The following is a 16,608-nucleotide window of genomic DNA, read 5'->3' as shown; positions in this document are numbered from 1 at the left end:
CACTCCAGTATGGGATGCCAGGGTTGCAAGCTGCAGCTTAACATATTGCATCACAAAAAATCAGAAAAGAAGGGGAAAAAGACGGAAACAAAAGAAACAGGAAGTAAAGGAGATGGAAAGGAAGTAAAAAGGAAATAGGAAACAACAAAAATCTGGGAAATGGGGCCAACTTAGTGGGTTAAGCTGGTGGTGCCAGTTTATGGCTGCTCCGCTTTGATTCAGCTCTCAGCTAATGCACCTGGGACAGCAGCAGAAGGTAGCACAAATGCTTGGCAAATAAGAAAATAACAAGGTTGATGTCTTCTTTCTCACACTTAGATTAAGTTCAGAATTTTCCAATTTTTGGCATTTTTTCCTTTGAGATAAAAGGGCCTTATGTCTAGGATTACCGTATCATCCGACCTGGAATGATTTAAAGAGTGAAAAGAAGTATTAATAATGTGATTTTATAGGGATAACATAGATACCATGACTGACCTGGGCAAACAGGTTCAGTTTTCAGAGTTGCCATGCTTCCTCCATCAGGATGAGCTGGAGAAGTAGTTTATCAGCTGAACAGAATCAGTGTGTTGCCAACAGTAGCAGCCATGATCTGTCCCAGGTCTCAGGATTCACTGTGTCCCTTCACTCTTCATTCTGTGCTCACTTTGCTTTTTCCCTCAGAGGGATGGAAGAAAGCCTGTCTTTTGTTTATTTCCTTTTCTAATCAAGATAAGCTGATTAACATAAATGTTTCACTTTCTGAAGGTGAAATCAACGGAGCAAAGTTGCCACTTAAAGGCTAATACTAGCTTTTTCTTTTTTCTGGAAGCCTCTGTAGTTATATAAACAAGCAGATAATTAGCATCTTATGAAATGTGTTCTGGAGTTTAGGGTTAGGAACCAAGTTGCTGAACACGAGGTATTGTATATTCGCTGCAGGTTACTTCTCCATTAAAACTCACTCTACAATTGATTGTAGCCTATGCTGCAATATTTAGTAATGCTAGTTTTTTTTTCAGTAAAAAACTAAAACAGTTGGAGTTTAGAGGAGGATGAGGTTTTGTTTTAGACAAGATACACAGGAAATCAAAGTGGAAGTGTGATAAGGGACATGAATTACTGAAAGGGACCAGAGAAGCTTATTTGAAGGTCTTTATTTAGAGACAATAATCTAAAACTTAGGTAGTGAGGAAAATAGTGACTTTGTCATAGGCTTCCCCAAAATTCCAGTGTGTTAACTGATCTCTTTTTTCTTCATACTGCATGTCTAAGGAGGATTGGAGGAGTATGCTCCTGAGAGTGACAAGGGTTTCAACTATCTCAACACATGATTTTGTGAGCATAATGACAGGAAAAGAGAAAATGGAAGATCACATATAGAAAGAAACTTAAAACCAGTGTATATTTTGTCAGTGTGCCATATAACTTGTAAATAGAACTCACTGTGCACTGCTATTTAATAAAATTCAAAAGAAATCTTCAGCAGTTAACTTTTTCTGATATACTTTAATGTAATTTGTGTTAGATTCAGCTTCTGCATATGACAACGTGAAAAGTGCTGTAGAGATTGTTTTTTGGGATTATTGTGCGGGCCAGCCACACCAGTCGAACAGAACCTGAAGAGGGGCATGGGAATGAGAAAAGGGACAAGGGTGCAGAGAATGGAGCCAAGACAACAAGGCTGATCAAGGCTTGTTTATTCCAGTGTCTTCAGCAATATTTATATAAACCAGCTGTAGCTCAAGGCAACACAGAAGGTAGCAACATATAGAAGCAACTTATCAGGCTTTGTACAACACAGTCGTAACATAGTTAATTTTAACAGAGTGTTCTTGTTTGATCATTCTCCTTCAACATGGGAGTACGTGACTTTTTTATTCTAGGGATTCCAAAGCCAAGACTGACCTTGACTTGTCTATGACTTGTTTATGGGCTGCCTACAGATTATTTGTGATCTTCACATATTGTGAATTCTTTTTATAGGTGAACCTTTTTGCTTTTCCAAAGATAAACTTTACCTTTTATTACAGAATGTTACATTTTGCTGTTTTTTTTTTTTATAATTGGATGGTTAATTTTCTTTTTTTCCATGTAAAACTGGTCCATAATTCTTTATCTAAATTACAATTTCAGAAAATCTCTGAAAGTGGAAGGAATTTTTCCCTGTAATTCTTTTGGAAACAAAACCTTACCTAAATTTTATAAGGCCCTTGTGGTCTTTATCCCACTTGAATGTGAATGTGAATATATTTTGCAATGAAAGTATTAATGTGTTTGATTCTGGGTCGCTTCACTGAATTCATTACATAATGTAAAGTATATACCTATATTACCATTCAAAAACCTGAAAAATCCTGAATATAAAACACATCTGTCCCAAAAATTTTGGAATAGGTACTGTGGGCCTCTCTTACTGTGTGGCCACTGCCTGCAGTGTTGGCATCCTGTATGGGTGCCGCTTCAAGTCCCGGCTGCTCCTCTTCCAATCCACCTCTCTGCTGTGGCCTGAGAAAGCAGTAGAAGATGGCCCAAGTGCTTGGGCTTCTGCACCCGCTTTGGGAGACCTGGAAGAAGCTCCTTGCTCCTGGCTTCAGATTGGCCCAGCTCTGGCTGTTGCAGCCATTTGGGGAGTGAACCAGCGGATGGAAGACTTCTCTTTCTGCCTGTAACTCTCTAACTCTGTCTTTCAAATCAATAAATAAATGTTTTTTTAAAAAAGTTACTGTGATCCAAATTCGATCCATATTGATAATTTCGTAAGCATAATTTTCAGGTTCTTTGTTCTTTTTAGTATATGTGCTGCTGAAGTGAGCACAGGTCCTTAATTCTTTAAAATTTACATCGAGGTACAGTCTTACCTGGATTGACATTGGAAATACTTTGAAATGCTTGATTTCAGAAAGCCACTAGATGGCATCTTTGTAAAAATAAAAACACATGAAAAGAAATAGTATTGTAAAATAAGAAGAAAAACACGCTAAAGAAATGTATAAACAAATGCTGACATGATTCATGAGAGATAAATATAAATTATTTGGGGCTATAAATCCTGAGGTAATGTGTAGATTTATTTTGAAAAGTCAAATGAAAAATGATACTGTAAAGTTTTCCATTTTTGTAATTGAATTGAGCTTGCATTTACATTTATTTTATGTAACCAAATAGCTGTGTATCTGTGTGTATGTGTGTGTGGTTTTGATGTGCTGATAACATTTCCAAGCTATATAGACTACTGGAGGAACCTCAGTACTAAGGTACTTAAAAGATTTAGTTGTAGCAAGCCACTGCTCTGGTGTACCTGGGTAAGCCACCACCTTTGACTCCAGCATCCCGTATAAGGCATCAGCTCACTTGTGTTCTAGCTCTCTGCTAATGTTAATTAGCCTGGGAAAGCAGCAGAAGATGATGGTCCAAGTGTTTGGGCCCCTGCACCCACTTGGGAGACCAGGAGGAAGCTGCTGGCTCCAGATTGGCCCTGCCCTGGGCCATTGCGGCCATGTTGGGAGTGAACCAACAGATGGAAGCACTCTTACATGCTCTTGTGCTAACACTCACGCTCTCACTTTGAAATAAATATATAAACCTAATACAAAAAAGTTGGAGACACTATTCTTTTCTGCCACTAAATAGTACTTAGTTTCTAGGAATGCCGATTTTTTAACATTAGCATGGTACCTTGATCAAAATAAGATTTATTATAAAGTCATCACCACAGCAAACCCTAAGTGAGAAATGAGTATGTAATGGATATCAAGGCACATGAAAACAGGTAATTAAAGTTCTCTACCACCTGTTTGTTGTTCTGTCTCCTGCCTCTATTCTTATGCCTTGGGTTTTCACACTGTAACATGAAGTACAGTGAATGAGAGGAAACTCAGGAAAGCAAGTGTTGAAAATCTGGAATTTCATTAGTAAAATTCAAGAAAGGATTTTGAAGACTAATGATTTGGAAGAACTTGTCTGTACGCCCCTGATCACACCAGGTGTACCCTGAAAAACTAATACTTGTTATCTTTATGTGGTTTAATCCCTTTACTTTCAATGAAATTGTGGAAATGATTAAAATGTGATTGCTTTCATTTCAATTTATTTCAATCCACTTTTAATCAGGAGTATAATACATATTTCATATTGTGCTTGTAGGAAATACCTATTTTAAAATAGGATCAGAACTGAAAAAGTGACATTTGGCAGTTTTGGGAGATGAAATTGGAATTTTAACAAAGCAATGAACTCATGAAATAGGGAACAAAGATTTTAATTTTATTAAGATTGGATTCTTTTTAAATACCAAAGGCATAGATTATGTCTTAAAAATTTAGGCTCGAGTCAGGCTAAATCTCTATGTCTCTTAGTTTCCTTATTAGTAAAATGAGGCTAATACTACCTCTAATAAAGCGAGTGATTAAATTAGAAATTACTGTAAGGTTCTTAGTGACAATAAATGTTAGCTGCTGTTATGTTTAAGATCTCCTTTTTCTCTTTCGTTACCATCAACCTGAAAGTCAAGTTGCAGATTTAACAAAGTAGGTTGGCAATTTCTTGCCTCTTCACGTGATACTTAACTTTTTTCAGATTTTTATTTTTATCTGTAACGTTGAAGTTGTTGTCCAGAGTTCTGTTGGGAGAATCGTGCCCTTTCTCGAGGGTAAAAGGGGTCTAGGAGTCCTCTTCGTCTTCGGGATGTAGGCTGCCAGCTCTCCCTTCCCCTCCCGCCCGACGGGGAAAGCGCGGGAAGCGGCTCCGCTCGCGGCGGGCGGGCCCGGCAGGAGCAGGCGGCGTCGGCGCCGTTGCTAGGATACGGCCGCTAACAGAATCCGGGAGTATCAACGCTGCTTCCACCCAGCCCGAGGAGCCGCTAGGAGCGGAGTAGCTGCGTTTTTCAGTCAGGTAGGACGACAGGTTCTGGCTCCCCTCTCCCGAACGGACGCTTAGAGCCGGCCTTGGCCAGCAGCTCTCTGGCCCTGGAGACTCAGGTCAGTGTGCGGGGGCTGGTCCGGGGCGGGCGGCCTGGCCGGTCGTGACAGTCCTACGGTTACTTTAAAAACCGCTCAGAGCGTCCTGTCTTGGTTCCTTTCTAGCTCCGTCTGTCCTGTGTGGGACGGGAGTCGGCAGCATCGAGGCAGGGCCCTTCGCCTCACCGAGCGCTCTCGTCCCGGTGGCCGCGCCCCATTAGCCCAGACCCGCGCTGGCCGCGCCTTCGCTGTGGACTCCTCGTGGTCACACGGTGCGCGTCCGGCGCTCGCGTATTTTGTACACTCGCGGTGCTTGTCTCTTGACACACTTAAAAAGCCAGCAAGCCGTTTGGTTGAAGATTGGACTGGATCCCTGCCTTCCTGCTTACACTAACATCCTAGGTTTCTCAAGGTTTCCACGGTCAGAGTTATGCCAGGCGTTATAGGTGAAAAGAGGGGCTCTTGGATGCAAATATAAAGAAGTTTTTAGAAATTTTAAATAGTAACATTAAAACTTTTTTAAAAAAATTATTTATTTGAAAGAGTTACACAGAGAGAGGAGAGGTAGAGACAGAGAGGTCTTCCATCTGCTGGTTCACTCTCCAATTGGCCACAACGGCAGGAGCTGCGTGGATCAGGAGCCAGGAGCTTCTTCCTGGTCTTCCACATGGGTGCAGGGGCCCAAGGACTTAGTCCATCTTCCAGTGCTTTTCCAGGCCATAGCAGAGAGCTGGATGGGTAGTGGAGTAGCCGGGACTTGAACTGGCGTCCATATTGCATGCTGGCACTGCAGGCGGCAGCTTTACCGGCTGCGCTACAGCGTCATTCCCAACATTAAAACTTTTGATAAAACTTTCAAACAATGAAAAGAATGAACAGTGAAACTGTCCAGTACCCATCCCCCTCTGTAACCCAGTTGCCCTTCCAGAGGTGCTCTGTGCATTCGCAACATATGATTGTATGTGCAGTATTGCACAGACGGTTCTGTACTTTGCTTTCACGCTTAACTCTGTGCGTGTTGGAGCTGTTTTCTCCAACATGGATGGATGGATGAAAATAAGAATGCACGTTTCAGTGAGACGTGGTTTTTAAACAAAGTTTTGGGAACTGGCATAAGCAAAGGATCAACATTTCATTAGTATTCTAAAACTTCTGTATAGTAAAAGAAACAGCATGAAATGCATGATGGGAAATATAATTGGGAGACACAATAAAGAGGTATTTAATTGTTAAAATTCATAAAACAATATAACCACATAAGGAACCCAGAGACTGTTCTGCTGCCTTTTTGCAAAGCGATTTGATAGGATTTAGCAAAATTAAGATCTGCTTGCTCTTTGACTTATCCATTCTAATTCTGGAAACTTAAAATTATCTGCCCATGAATACAGAGATGTTTGTACAAGGTGTTTGCTGTAGAACTATTTTTTATAGTGAGATGATGGAGACAAATGACCATCTGTAGGACAATAACAGAATATAATAGGGCTTAGCCCTGAAATGAAATTACAATGAAGTTTTATGTAGAGATTAATGTTAAAAATATGTTAAATGTATGTTGACATTAATATAAAAATTAAAATTGTAAACAGAAATGTAGATTTTAAAGATACATTGATATGATCACAAGCAAATATGACTTTATTATATAATTTTAGCTTCATACATAGTTTCTGGGAAGATAAAACTTAACATTGTTTAGTAATGCAGAATAAAATTAAGAGTATCAGGCTAATCAGACATTACTTTATGTCTTTCTGTTAGGTTTATTTATTCTCTGTAAACATATATTATTCTTTTAAAAACAGTAACAACAAAATTAACAGTTATAGTAATGAAAAGAATTTTAAGCATTTTTTTCAAACTACAGTTACAATCGGTTCCCGCTAGCTGTTTGTGCTGGAATTTCACATTTTACATTTCACACTGCAATTTGTGTGATTTGTCATTTATGTTTGTATCTACTGCAGCAAGAGTATAATATTCACCTGTACAAGTAGAGCATCTTAAAATACATCTGAGGGATGTTAAGAACCAATATAAGTAGTTGCTTAATCTAGATGGGTGAGAAAAAAATTGACTACTATAATACTAGTCATATTTCCCACTTAAAAATGCAAGACAGCCTCTGATAATTTGTTTGATGGTAAAATTGTTTGAGACTGACCAACACTAACTTACCTTGAAGTATCCGTGGGTCTCAGCTTCCTCATCAAGAGAAAAATCAGCAGTTCCTATACTTTTTCTTAATCACCAGGACACCTTTCCTCCTCTCTCCTAGCCCCCACAGATGCCTACACTGAAATACAACACAGTGAAGTGATTAAGAACATGGGTTCTGAACCCAGACTACCTGGATTTTGATCCCATAAATACTGCTTGCTAGCTTTGTGATCTTAAAAAAATTATGTACACTCACCATGCTGATTTTCTTATCTGTAAAATGAGCATAATGACACCTACCCATGAGGATTAAGTAATTTAGTATATATATTTGCTAACATTATGGCTTATGTTACAGGCATTTTTTCCCTTTTGACTAAAATGAGTATGTGATTCCTCTGAGATATTTTAATATATTATTATCATTAGTCTTTTGGAAACTTTAGAAAAGTTTCATTAGTAATTATCTAACATATATGTATTAGGCTGAGTAGCAGGGAGAGACAGAAATAAAGATATTTTATTTGCTGGTTTGCTGCCTAAATGGCTGCAATGGCCTGGCTGGGCCAGTCAGAAGCCAGGAGCTAGAAACTTCATTGTAGTCTCTCACAGGGGTGACAAGGATCTAAGTACTTGGACCATCATCTGATTCTTTCCCAGGTAGATTAGCAGACAGTGTGATCAGAAGCAGAACAGCCAGGACTTGAACTGGCACTCTGATATGGAATGCCATAGTCACAAGTGGTGACTTAGCCTGCTGTGCCACAATGCTGAATCCAGCTAACTTTTTAAAAAAAAAAATATTTATGTATTTGAAAGGCAGAGAGAGAGAGAGAGAGGGGAGAAAGAGAGAGAGAGAGAGAGAGAGAGAGAGAGAGAGAGAGATTCTATCTGCTGGTTCACTCCCCGAATGGCTGCAATGGCCAGACAGAGCTGGGTCAGGCCAGAGTCAGGAGCCAGGAGCTTCTTCTGGGTCTCCCACATGGATGCAGGGGCCCAAGCACTTGGACTATCTTCTGCTTTCTCAGGCACATCAGCAGGAAGCTGGATTGGAAGTGGAGCAGCCAGGACTTGAAACGGCTCCTGTATGTGATGCCAGTGTCACAGTGGGCAGCTTTACCCACTATGTTAGCCACTATGGCTAACATTTCTTGAGCACTTACTATATGCTGGAATTATTATTTTATTTAATTCTTTTAAGAACTGATGGTGTTAAAACCATTACCTTCCCATTTCACAAGTGAGGAAAAAGAATTTCAGGGGGTTAGGAACTCTCTGTATCTTAAAGTGACACAGGTATCAAGTATCAAGAACTGTGAAGGATTTGGCATTTTACCCTACTTGCAAGCCAGTAAGTTAGCCTGTCACTTTTTCCTGAGTGCTGGATCAGAGACAAAGAGCTCATGGCAAAAGAAGTAGCCAGTGCTTCACATTTGTATCAATTTCTCATGACCCTCAAGTCCTACAGGGTGACACAGGTAAGTAAATGTGTGAGTCTATTTTCTGCTACTATTATGAAACTCCAGAGGCTGGTAAGTGATAAAGGAAAGTGGCTTATTTAGCTCATCATCTGGGAGGTAGAAAGTCCAAACAGCATGGCGCTGGCTTTGCAGAAGTCTTGGCTGCTATGGCAGATGTGATCATAATTGCAGGAGCATGTGTTGGATGAGCAGTCATATCACCAGACAGGAAGCCAGAGCATGGGGAAGGGTCTCTTTTAGGACAGCTTGCTCTCAGGAGAACTTACTCAGAGGCCCACGGGAATCACTTTAATCCCTTCTGTGGGCAACACTGCCAATGACCTCTCACTGAGCTCTGGATCTTAAAAGTCAACACCACCACCCAACGTTGCCACACTGAGGACCAAGTTCCTAACACTTGAAACTTTGGGGGACATATTCAGACCATATCCAAACCATTTAAGCAAACCTATGTGGATGATTGCACATTAGGATTTTACTACTTTTATAGGAAATTAAAGAAGGTCTTGTTGGGGGAAGATGTTATCTCAAGTGTCACAATTTTATACTGCTAACACAGGCCTGGGAAGTGATCTGGGTAAACAGTGGTCATGGCCTGGAATTTTTGTCATATCCAGCAAGAACAAATAGGGACACTTGGGTTTGCTGGAGGATTGCTCTCAACAGGAAGTTATTAAGTCAGGATTTAAATCCAGGCAGTCTTGACTCCTGAGTGGAGCCTCCTGAAAGCACATTTTAGCAGACCAAAGCTGAGAACTGTACTGGGTGGCAGTCAGGTACTTTCTGCTTCTATAATCGACATAGTTTTATGATTTAGAAACCTTGAAATTTCTTACTCTTAGGTTGAATACATGCTTATCATTGCTGATTATTAAGAAGATAAGTGTGGGGCTATTATGGCACAGTGAGCTAAGCTGCTGCCTACAGTGCTGGCATTCCATTTAGGAGTGCCAGTTTCTGTTCCCCAGATGCTCTGATTCTTCTTTTTTTAAATTTTATTTGTTATCCATGTTTCATGTATTTCATATATACAGATTTAGGAACATAGTGACATTTCAGCCCTTACCCTCCCTCCTGCCCAGGCTCCAACCCTTCCTCCTCCTCCCTCTCACATTCCCACTCTTACTTTTTACAAAGATCTATTTTCAATTTACTTAATGGTGGTATAGGTAACTCTACACTAAGTAAAAGAGGTCAAAAAATCTGAAGAGGAAAAAAAAAAAACCACAGTTCTTCAACAGAAGAGACAAAGTCTGTAAAAATCATCAAATCTCAAAATGTCTATTTCACTGCAATACATTACATTTCAAGTAGTCTGTTAGTTCTCTCAGGTCAGGGAAAACATATGATGTCTGTATTTTTGGCATTGGCTTATTTTACTAAGAATAATGGTTTCAAATTGCATCCATCTTTTTGCAAAAGACAGGATTTCATTTTTATTTTCACAGCTGAGCAGTACTCCATAATGTATATGTACCAGAATTTCTTTGTCCAATCAACAATTGGTGGACATCTGGGTTGATTACCTGTCTTATTGATTACCTATCTTAGCTATTGTGAATTTTTCTGCAATGAACATGGCTGTACAGATAACTTTTTCATATATTGATTTCTTTTGATTTGGTTAAATTCCCAGGAGTGGGATGGCTGGATCATATGTTAGGTTTATATTCAGATTTCAGAGAATCTCTATAATGTCTTCCACAGTGGCTGCACACTTTACATTCCCACCAATGGTGGGCCCAGGTACCTTTTTCCCCACATACTCCCCGGCATTTGTCTTTGATTTCTGTATGAGAGCCATTCTAACTGGAGTGAGATGAAACCTCACTGTGGTTTTGATTAGCATTTCCCTGATGGCTAGTGATGCTGAGCATTTTCACAAGAGTCTCTTGGCCATTTGAATTTCCTCTTTTGAAAAATGCCTGTTCAAGTCCTTTGCCCATTTCTTAACTGGCTTGCTTGTTTTGTTGTTCAATTTCTTGGGCTCTTTTTAGATTCTGGATGTTTCATCGGTTGCATAGTTAGCAAATATTTTCTCATGTTCTGTCAGTTGTCTGTTCACTTTGCTTAGTGTTTCTTTTGCAGTGCAGAAACTTTTCAGCTTGATGTAATCCTGTTTGTCAACTTTGGCTTTGATTTCCTGTGCTTCTGGGATCTTTTCCAAGAAGTCTCTGCCTATGCCAATGTCTTGCAGAGTTTCTCCAAAGTTCTTTAGTAGTCTAATGGTATCAGGTCATAGATTTAGGTCTTTGATCCAATTTGAGTGGATTTTGTGCAAGGTGTAAAGTATGGGTCTAGTTTCATACTTCTGCATGAGGAGATCCAGTTTCACCAGCACTACTTGTTAAAGAGACTGTCCTTTCTCCAAGGATTCAACTTAGCTCCTTTGTCAAAGATAAGTTGGTTGTAGATGCATGGATTGAGTTCTGGATTATCTATTCTGTTTCGTTGGCCTGCACAACTGTTTTTCTACTGGCACCAGGCTGTTTTTATTATATATGCCCTGTAGTATGTCATGAAATCAGGCATTGTGATGCCTCTGGCTTTGTTTTTGGTGTATAGGATAATTTTAGCTATTGGGGTCTCTTGTGTTTCCATATGAATTTTAGCATCACTTTTCCTAGATCTGCAAAGAATGTAGTTGGCATTTTGATTGGGATTACACTGAATCTGCGAATTGCTTTCGGTAGTATGGACATTTTGATGATGTTGATTCTTCAATCCATGAACATGGAAGGTTCTTCCATTTTTTTAAAAATGTCTTCCTCTATTTCTTTCTTTAGTGTTTTGTAATTTTCATCATAGAGATCTTTCAAATCCTTGGTTAAATGTATTCCAAGGTATTTAATTCTTTTTGGAAATATTGTGAATGGAACGGATTTTAAAGTTCTTATGCAGCTATGACATTGTCTATGTATACGAAGGCTATAGATTTTTCCATATTGGTTTTATATCCTCCACTTTATTAAATTCTTTTATGATTTTAAATAGTCTCTCAGTGGATTCTTTTGGTTCATTTATATATAGAATCATGTCATCTGCAAATTGGGATAGTTTGACATCCTGTTTCCTGATGTGAATCCCTTTGATTTCTTTTTCTTGCCTAATGGCTCTGGCTAAAACACCCAGGATTATATTAAATAGCAGTGGTGAGAGTGGGCATCCTTACCTGGTTCCAGATCTTAGGGGGAATGCATCCAGCATTTCCCTAGTCAAAAGGATGTTGGCCACTGAGATCTGGTGCCAGACAGGGGTGCCCACTCTCACCACTGCTATTCAAAATAGTAATGGAAGTTTTAGCCAGAGCCATTAGGCAAGAAAAAGAAACCAAAGGAATACAAATTGGGAAGGAAGAAGTAAAACTATATCCTTCTTTGCAGATGATATGATTCTTTATTTAGGGGATCCAAAGAACTCCACTAAGACCTTTGGAACTCATAGAAGAGTTTGGAAAAGTAGCAGGATATAAAATCAATACACAAAAATCAACAGCCTTTGTATACACAGACAATGCCACAGGTGAGAAAGAACTTCTAAGATCAATCCCATTCACAATAGCTGCAAAAAAAGATGCCTTGGGACAAACTTAACCAAGGATGTCAAAGATCTCTATGATGTGAATTACAAAACTTTAAAGAAAGAAATAGAAGAAGATACAAAAAAAATTGGAAAAATCTTTTATGTTCACCGATTATTTTTTTTAACTTTTATTTAATGAATATAAATTTCCAAAGTACGGCTTATGGATTACAATGGCTTCCCCCCCATAACGTCCCTCCCACCCGCAACCCTCCCCTTTCCCAATCCCTCTCCCCTTCCATTCACATCAAGATTCATTTTCGATTCTCTTTATATACAGAAGATCAGTTTAGCATACATTAAGTAAAGATTTCAACAGTTTGCTCCCACACAGAAGCATAAAGTGAAAAATAATAGATGATTTTTAAAATAATGATAAAATCAGATCAGACCTATTGTCATGTTTAATCCCAGTGAGAGTCAAGTTGGGAATTGATAATTTCTTCTTCTTCTTTTTTTTTTTTTTTTTTTTTTACAGAAGATCAGTTTAATATACATTAAGTAAAGATTTCAACAGTTTGCACCCCCATAGAAACACAAAGTGAAATATACTGTTTGAGTACTCGTTATAGCATTAAGTCTCAATGTACAGCACATTAAGGACACAGATCCTACATGAGGAGTAAGTGCACAGTGACTCCTGTTGTTGACTTTACAAATTGACACTCCCGTTTATGGCATCAGTAATCTCCCTATGCACCAGTCATGAGTTTCCAAGGCTATGGAAGCCTTTTGAGTTCTCCGACTCTTATCTTGTTTAGACAAGGTCATAGTCAAAGTGGAGGTTCTCTCCTCCCTTCAGAGAAAAGTACCTCCTTCTTTGAAGACCTGTTCTTTCCACTGGGATCTCACTCACAGAGATCTTTTATTTAGTTTTTTTTTTTTTTTTTTTTGCCAGAGTGTCTTGGCTTTCCATGCCTGAAATACTCTCATGGGCTTTTCAGCCAGATCAGAATGCCTTTAGGGCTGATTCTGAGGCCAGAGTGCTGTATAGGACATCCACCATTCTATGAGTCTGCTGAGTATCTCGCTTCCCATGTTGGATCACTCTCCCCTTTATTTATTCTATCGGTTAGTATTAGCAGGTACTAGACTTGTTTATGTGCTCCCTTTGACTCTTAGTCCTTTCATTATGATCAATTGTGAACTGAAATTGATCACGTGGACTAGTGAGATGGCATTGGTACATGCCACCTTGATGGGATTGAATTGGAGTCCCCTGGTATGTTTCTTTTTTTTTTTTATTTTTGACAGGCAGAGTGGACAGTGAGAGAGAGAGACAGAGAGAGAAAGGTCTTCCTTTTGCCGTTGGTTCACCCTCCAATGGCCGCCGCTGCAGCCGGCGCACCGGGCTGATCCGATGGCAGGAGCCAGGATCCAGGTGCTTTTCCTGGTCTCCCATGGGGTGCAGGGCCCAAGCACCTGGCCATCCTCCACTGCACTCCCTGGCCATAGCAGAGAGCTGGCCTGGAAGAGTGGCAACCGGGACAGAATCCGGCGCCCCAACCGGGACTAGAACCCGGTGTGCCGGCGCCGCAAGGTGGAGGATTAGCCTATTGAGCCACGGCGCCGGCCCCCTGGTATGTTTCTAACTCTACCATTTGGGGCAAGTCAGCCTGAGCATGTCCCAAATTGTACATCTCTTCCCTCTCTTATCCCCACTCTTATGTTTAACAGGGATCACATTTCAGTTAAATTTCAACACTTAAGAATAACTGTGTTTTAATTACAGAATTAAACCAGTCATATTAAGTAGAACAGACAAAAAAAAAACTACTAAGAGGGATAATGAATTAAGTTGTTCATTAACAGTCAGGGCTATGCTGATCAGGTCACCGTTTCTCATGGTGTCCATTTCACTTCAACAGGTTTCCTTTTTGGTGTTCAGTCAGTTGTCACCGATCAGGGAGAACATATGGTATTTGTCCCTTTGGGACTGGCTTATTTCACTCAGCATGATGTGTTCCAGATTCCTCCATTTTGTTGCAAATGACTGGATTTCGTTGTTTCTTACTGCGGTATAGTATTCTAAAGAGTACATATCCCATAATTTCTTTATCCAGTCTACCGTTGATGGGCATTTAGGTTGGTTCCAGGTCTTGGCTATTGTGAATTGTGCTGCAATAAACATTAGGGTGCAGACAACTTTTTTGTTTGCCAATTTCATTTCCTTTGGGTAAATTCCAAGGAGTGGGATGGCTGGGTCGAATGGTAGGGTTATATTCAGGTTTCTGAGGAATCTCCAGACTGACTTCCACAGTGGCTTGACCAGTTTGCATTCCCACCAACAGTGGGTTAGTGTCCCTTTTTCCCCACATCCTCTCCAGCATCTGTTGTTGGTAGTGTATGTGAGCCATTCTAACCGGGGTGAGGTGAAACCTCATTGTGTTTTTTTTTGCATTTTCCTGATTGTTAGTGACCTTGAACATTTTTTCATGTGCCTGTTGGCCATTTGGATTTCCTCTTTTGAAAAAATGTCTATTGAGGTCCTTGGCCCATCTCTTAAGTGGGTTGTTTGTTTTGTTGTTGTGGAGTTTCTTGATCTCTTTGTAGATTCTGGTTATTAACCCTTTATCTGTTGCATAGTTTGCAAATATTTTTTCCCATTCTGTCGGTTGTCTCTTCACTCTCCTGACTGTTTCTTTTGCAGTACAGAAACTTTTCAATTTGATGCAATCCCAATAGTTGATTTTGGCTTTGACTGCCTGTGCCTCCCGGGTCTTTTCCAGAAATTCTTTGCCTGTGGCAATATCTTGAAGGGTTTCTCCAATGTTCTCTAGTAACTTGATGGTGTTAGGTCGTAGATTTAGGTCTTTAATCCATGTTGAGTGGATTTTTGTGTAAGGTGTAAGGTAGGGGTCTTGCTTCATGCTTCTGCACGTGGAAATCCAGTTTTCACAGCACCATTTATTGAATAGACTGTCCTTGCTCCAGGAATTGGTTTTGGATCCTTGATCAAATATCAGTTGGCTGTAGATGTTTGGGTTGATTTCTGGTGTTTCAATTCTGTTCCATTGGTCTATCCATCTGTTTCTGTACCAGTACCATGCTGTTTTGATTACAACTGCCCTGTAGTATGTCCTGAAATCTGGTATTGTGATGCCTCCAGCTTTGTTTTTGTTGTACAAGATTGCTTTAGCTATTCGAGGTCTCTTGTGCCTCCATATGAATTTCAGCATCATTTTTTCTAGATCTGGGAAGAATGTCTTTAGTATCTTGATTGGGATTGCATTGAATCTATAAATTGCTTTTGGGAGAATGGACATTTTGATGATGTTGATTCTTCTAATCCATGAGCATGGCAGATTTTTTCCATTTTTTGGTATCCTCTTCTATTTCTTTCTTTAAGATTTTGTAATTCTCATCGTAGAGATCTTTAATGTCATTGGTTAAGTTTATTCCAAGGTATTTGATTGTTTTTGTAGCTATTGTGAATAGGATTGATCTTAGCAGTTCTTTCTCAGCCATGGCATTGCTTGTGTATACAAAGGCTGTTGATTTTTGTGCATTGATTTTATATCCTGCCACTTTGCCAAACTCCTCTATGAGTTCTAATAGTCTCTTAGTAGAGTTCTTTGGATCCTCTAAGTAAAGAATCATATCGTCTGCAAAGAGGGATAGTTTGACTTCTTCCTTCTCAATTTGTATTCCTTTGATTTCTTTTTCTTGTCTGATGGCTCTGGCTAAAACTTCCAGAACTATGTTAAATAGCAGTGGTGAGAGTGGGCATCCCTGTCTGGTACCAGATCTCAGTGGAAATGCTTCCAACTTTTCCCCATTCAATAGGATGCTGGCCGTGGGTTTTTCATAAATTGCTTTGATCATATTGAGGAATGTTCCTTCTATACCCAATTTGCTTAGAGTTTTCATCATGAAAGGGTGTTGAATTTTATCGAATGCTTTCTCTGCATCTATTGAGATAATCATATGGTTTTTCTTCTGCAGTCTGTTAATGTGGTGAATCATATTGATTTGTGAATGTTGAACCATTCCTGCATACCGGGGATAAATCCCACTTGGTCTGCTGGATGATTTTCCTGATGTGTTGTTGTATTCTATTGGCGAGAATTTTATTGAGGATTTTTGCATCTATGTTCATCAGGGATATTGGTCTATAATTTTCTTTCAGTGCTGAGTCTTTCTCTGGCTTAGGGATTAAGGTGATGCTGGCTTCATAGAATTTGGGAGGATTCCCTCTTTTCGATTGTTCTGAATATTCTGAGAAGAAATGGAATTAGTTCTTCCTTAAATGTCTGGTAGAATTCAGCAGTGAATCCATCTGGTCCTGGGCTTTTCTTTGTTGGGAGGGCCTTTATTACTGTTTCAATTTCTGTCTCAGTTATGGGTCTGTTTAGGTTTTCGATGTCTTCCTGGTTCAATTTTGGTAAATTGCATGTGTCCAGGAATCTATCCATTTCTGATTGATTTTCTTGTTTGATGGCATA

At 39.6% G+C, this 16,608-nt stretch overlaps 1 protein-coding gene across 6 annotated transcripts in view; it reads left to right on the top strand.

Annotated features, from left to right (window-relative positions):
* Window positions 1–4,441: 4,441 nt before the first annotated feature.
* IQUB (IQ motif and ubiquitin domain containing) overlaps window positions 4,442–16,608 on the top strand; it is a 135,942-nt gene continuing 123,775 nt past the window's right edge. For 4 of the 6 annotated variants that reach the window (XM_008258260.4, XM_051848914.2, XM_051848911.2 and 1 more), the window contains exon 1: window positions 4,442–4,958. The gene's annotated coding sequence lies outside the window, so the exon portion shown is untranslated. Of the gene's footprint in view, window positions 4,959–5,063; window positions 5,210–16,608 lie in introns of all 6 variants that reach the window. The other 2 variants (XM_070071265.1, XM_051848912.2) reach the window with 2 other exon arrangements.

Source organism: Oryctolagus cuniculus, chromosome 3 (assembly GCF_964237555.1).
Source record: "Oryctolagus cuniculus chromosome 3, mOryCun1.1, whole genome shotgun sequence".
NCBI lineage: Eukaryota > Metazoa > Chordata > Mammalia > Lagomorpha > Leporidae > Oryctolagus > Oryctolagus cuniculus.
The sequence above is the reverse complement of the archived record's forward strand: the minus strand, read 5'-3'. Positions and strand labels throughout refer to the sequence as shown.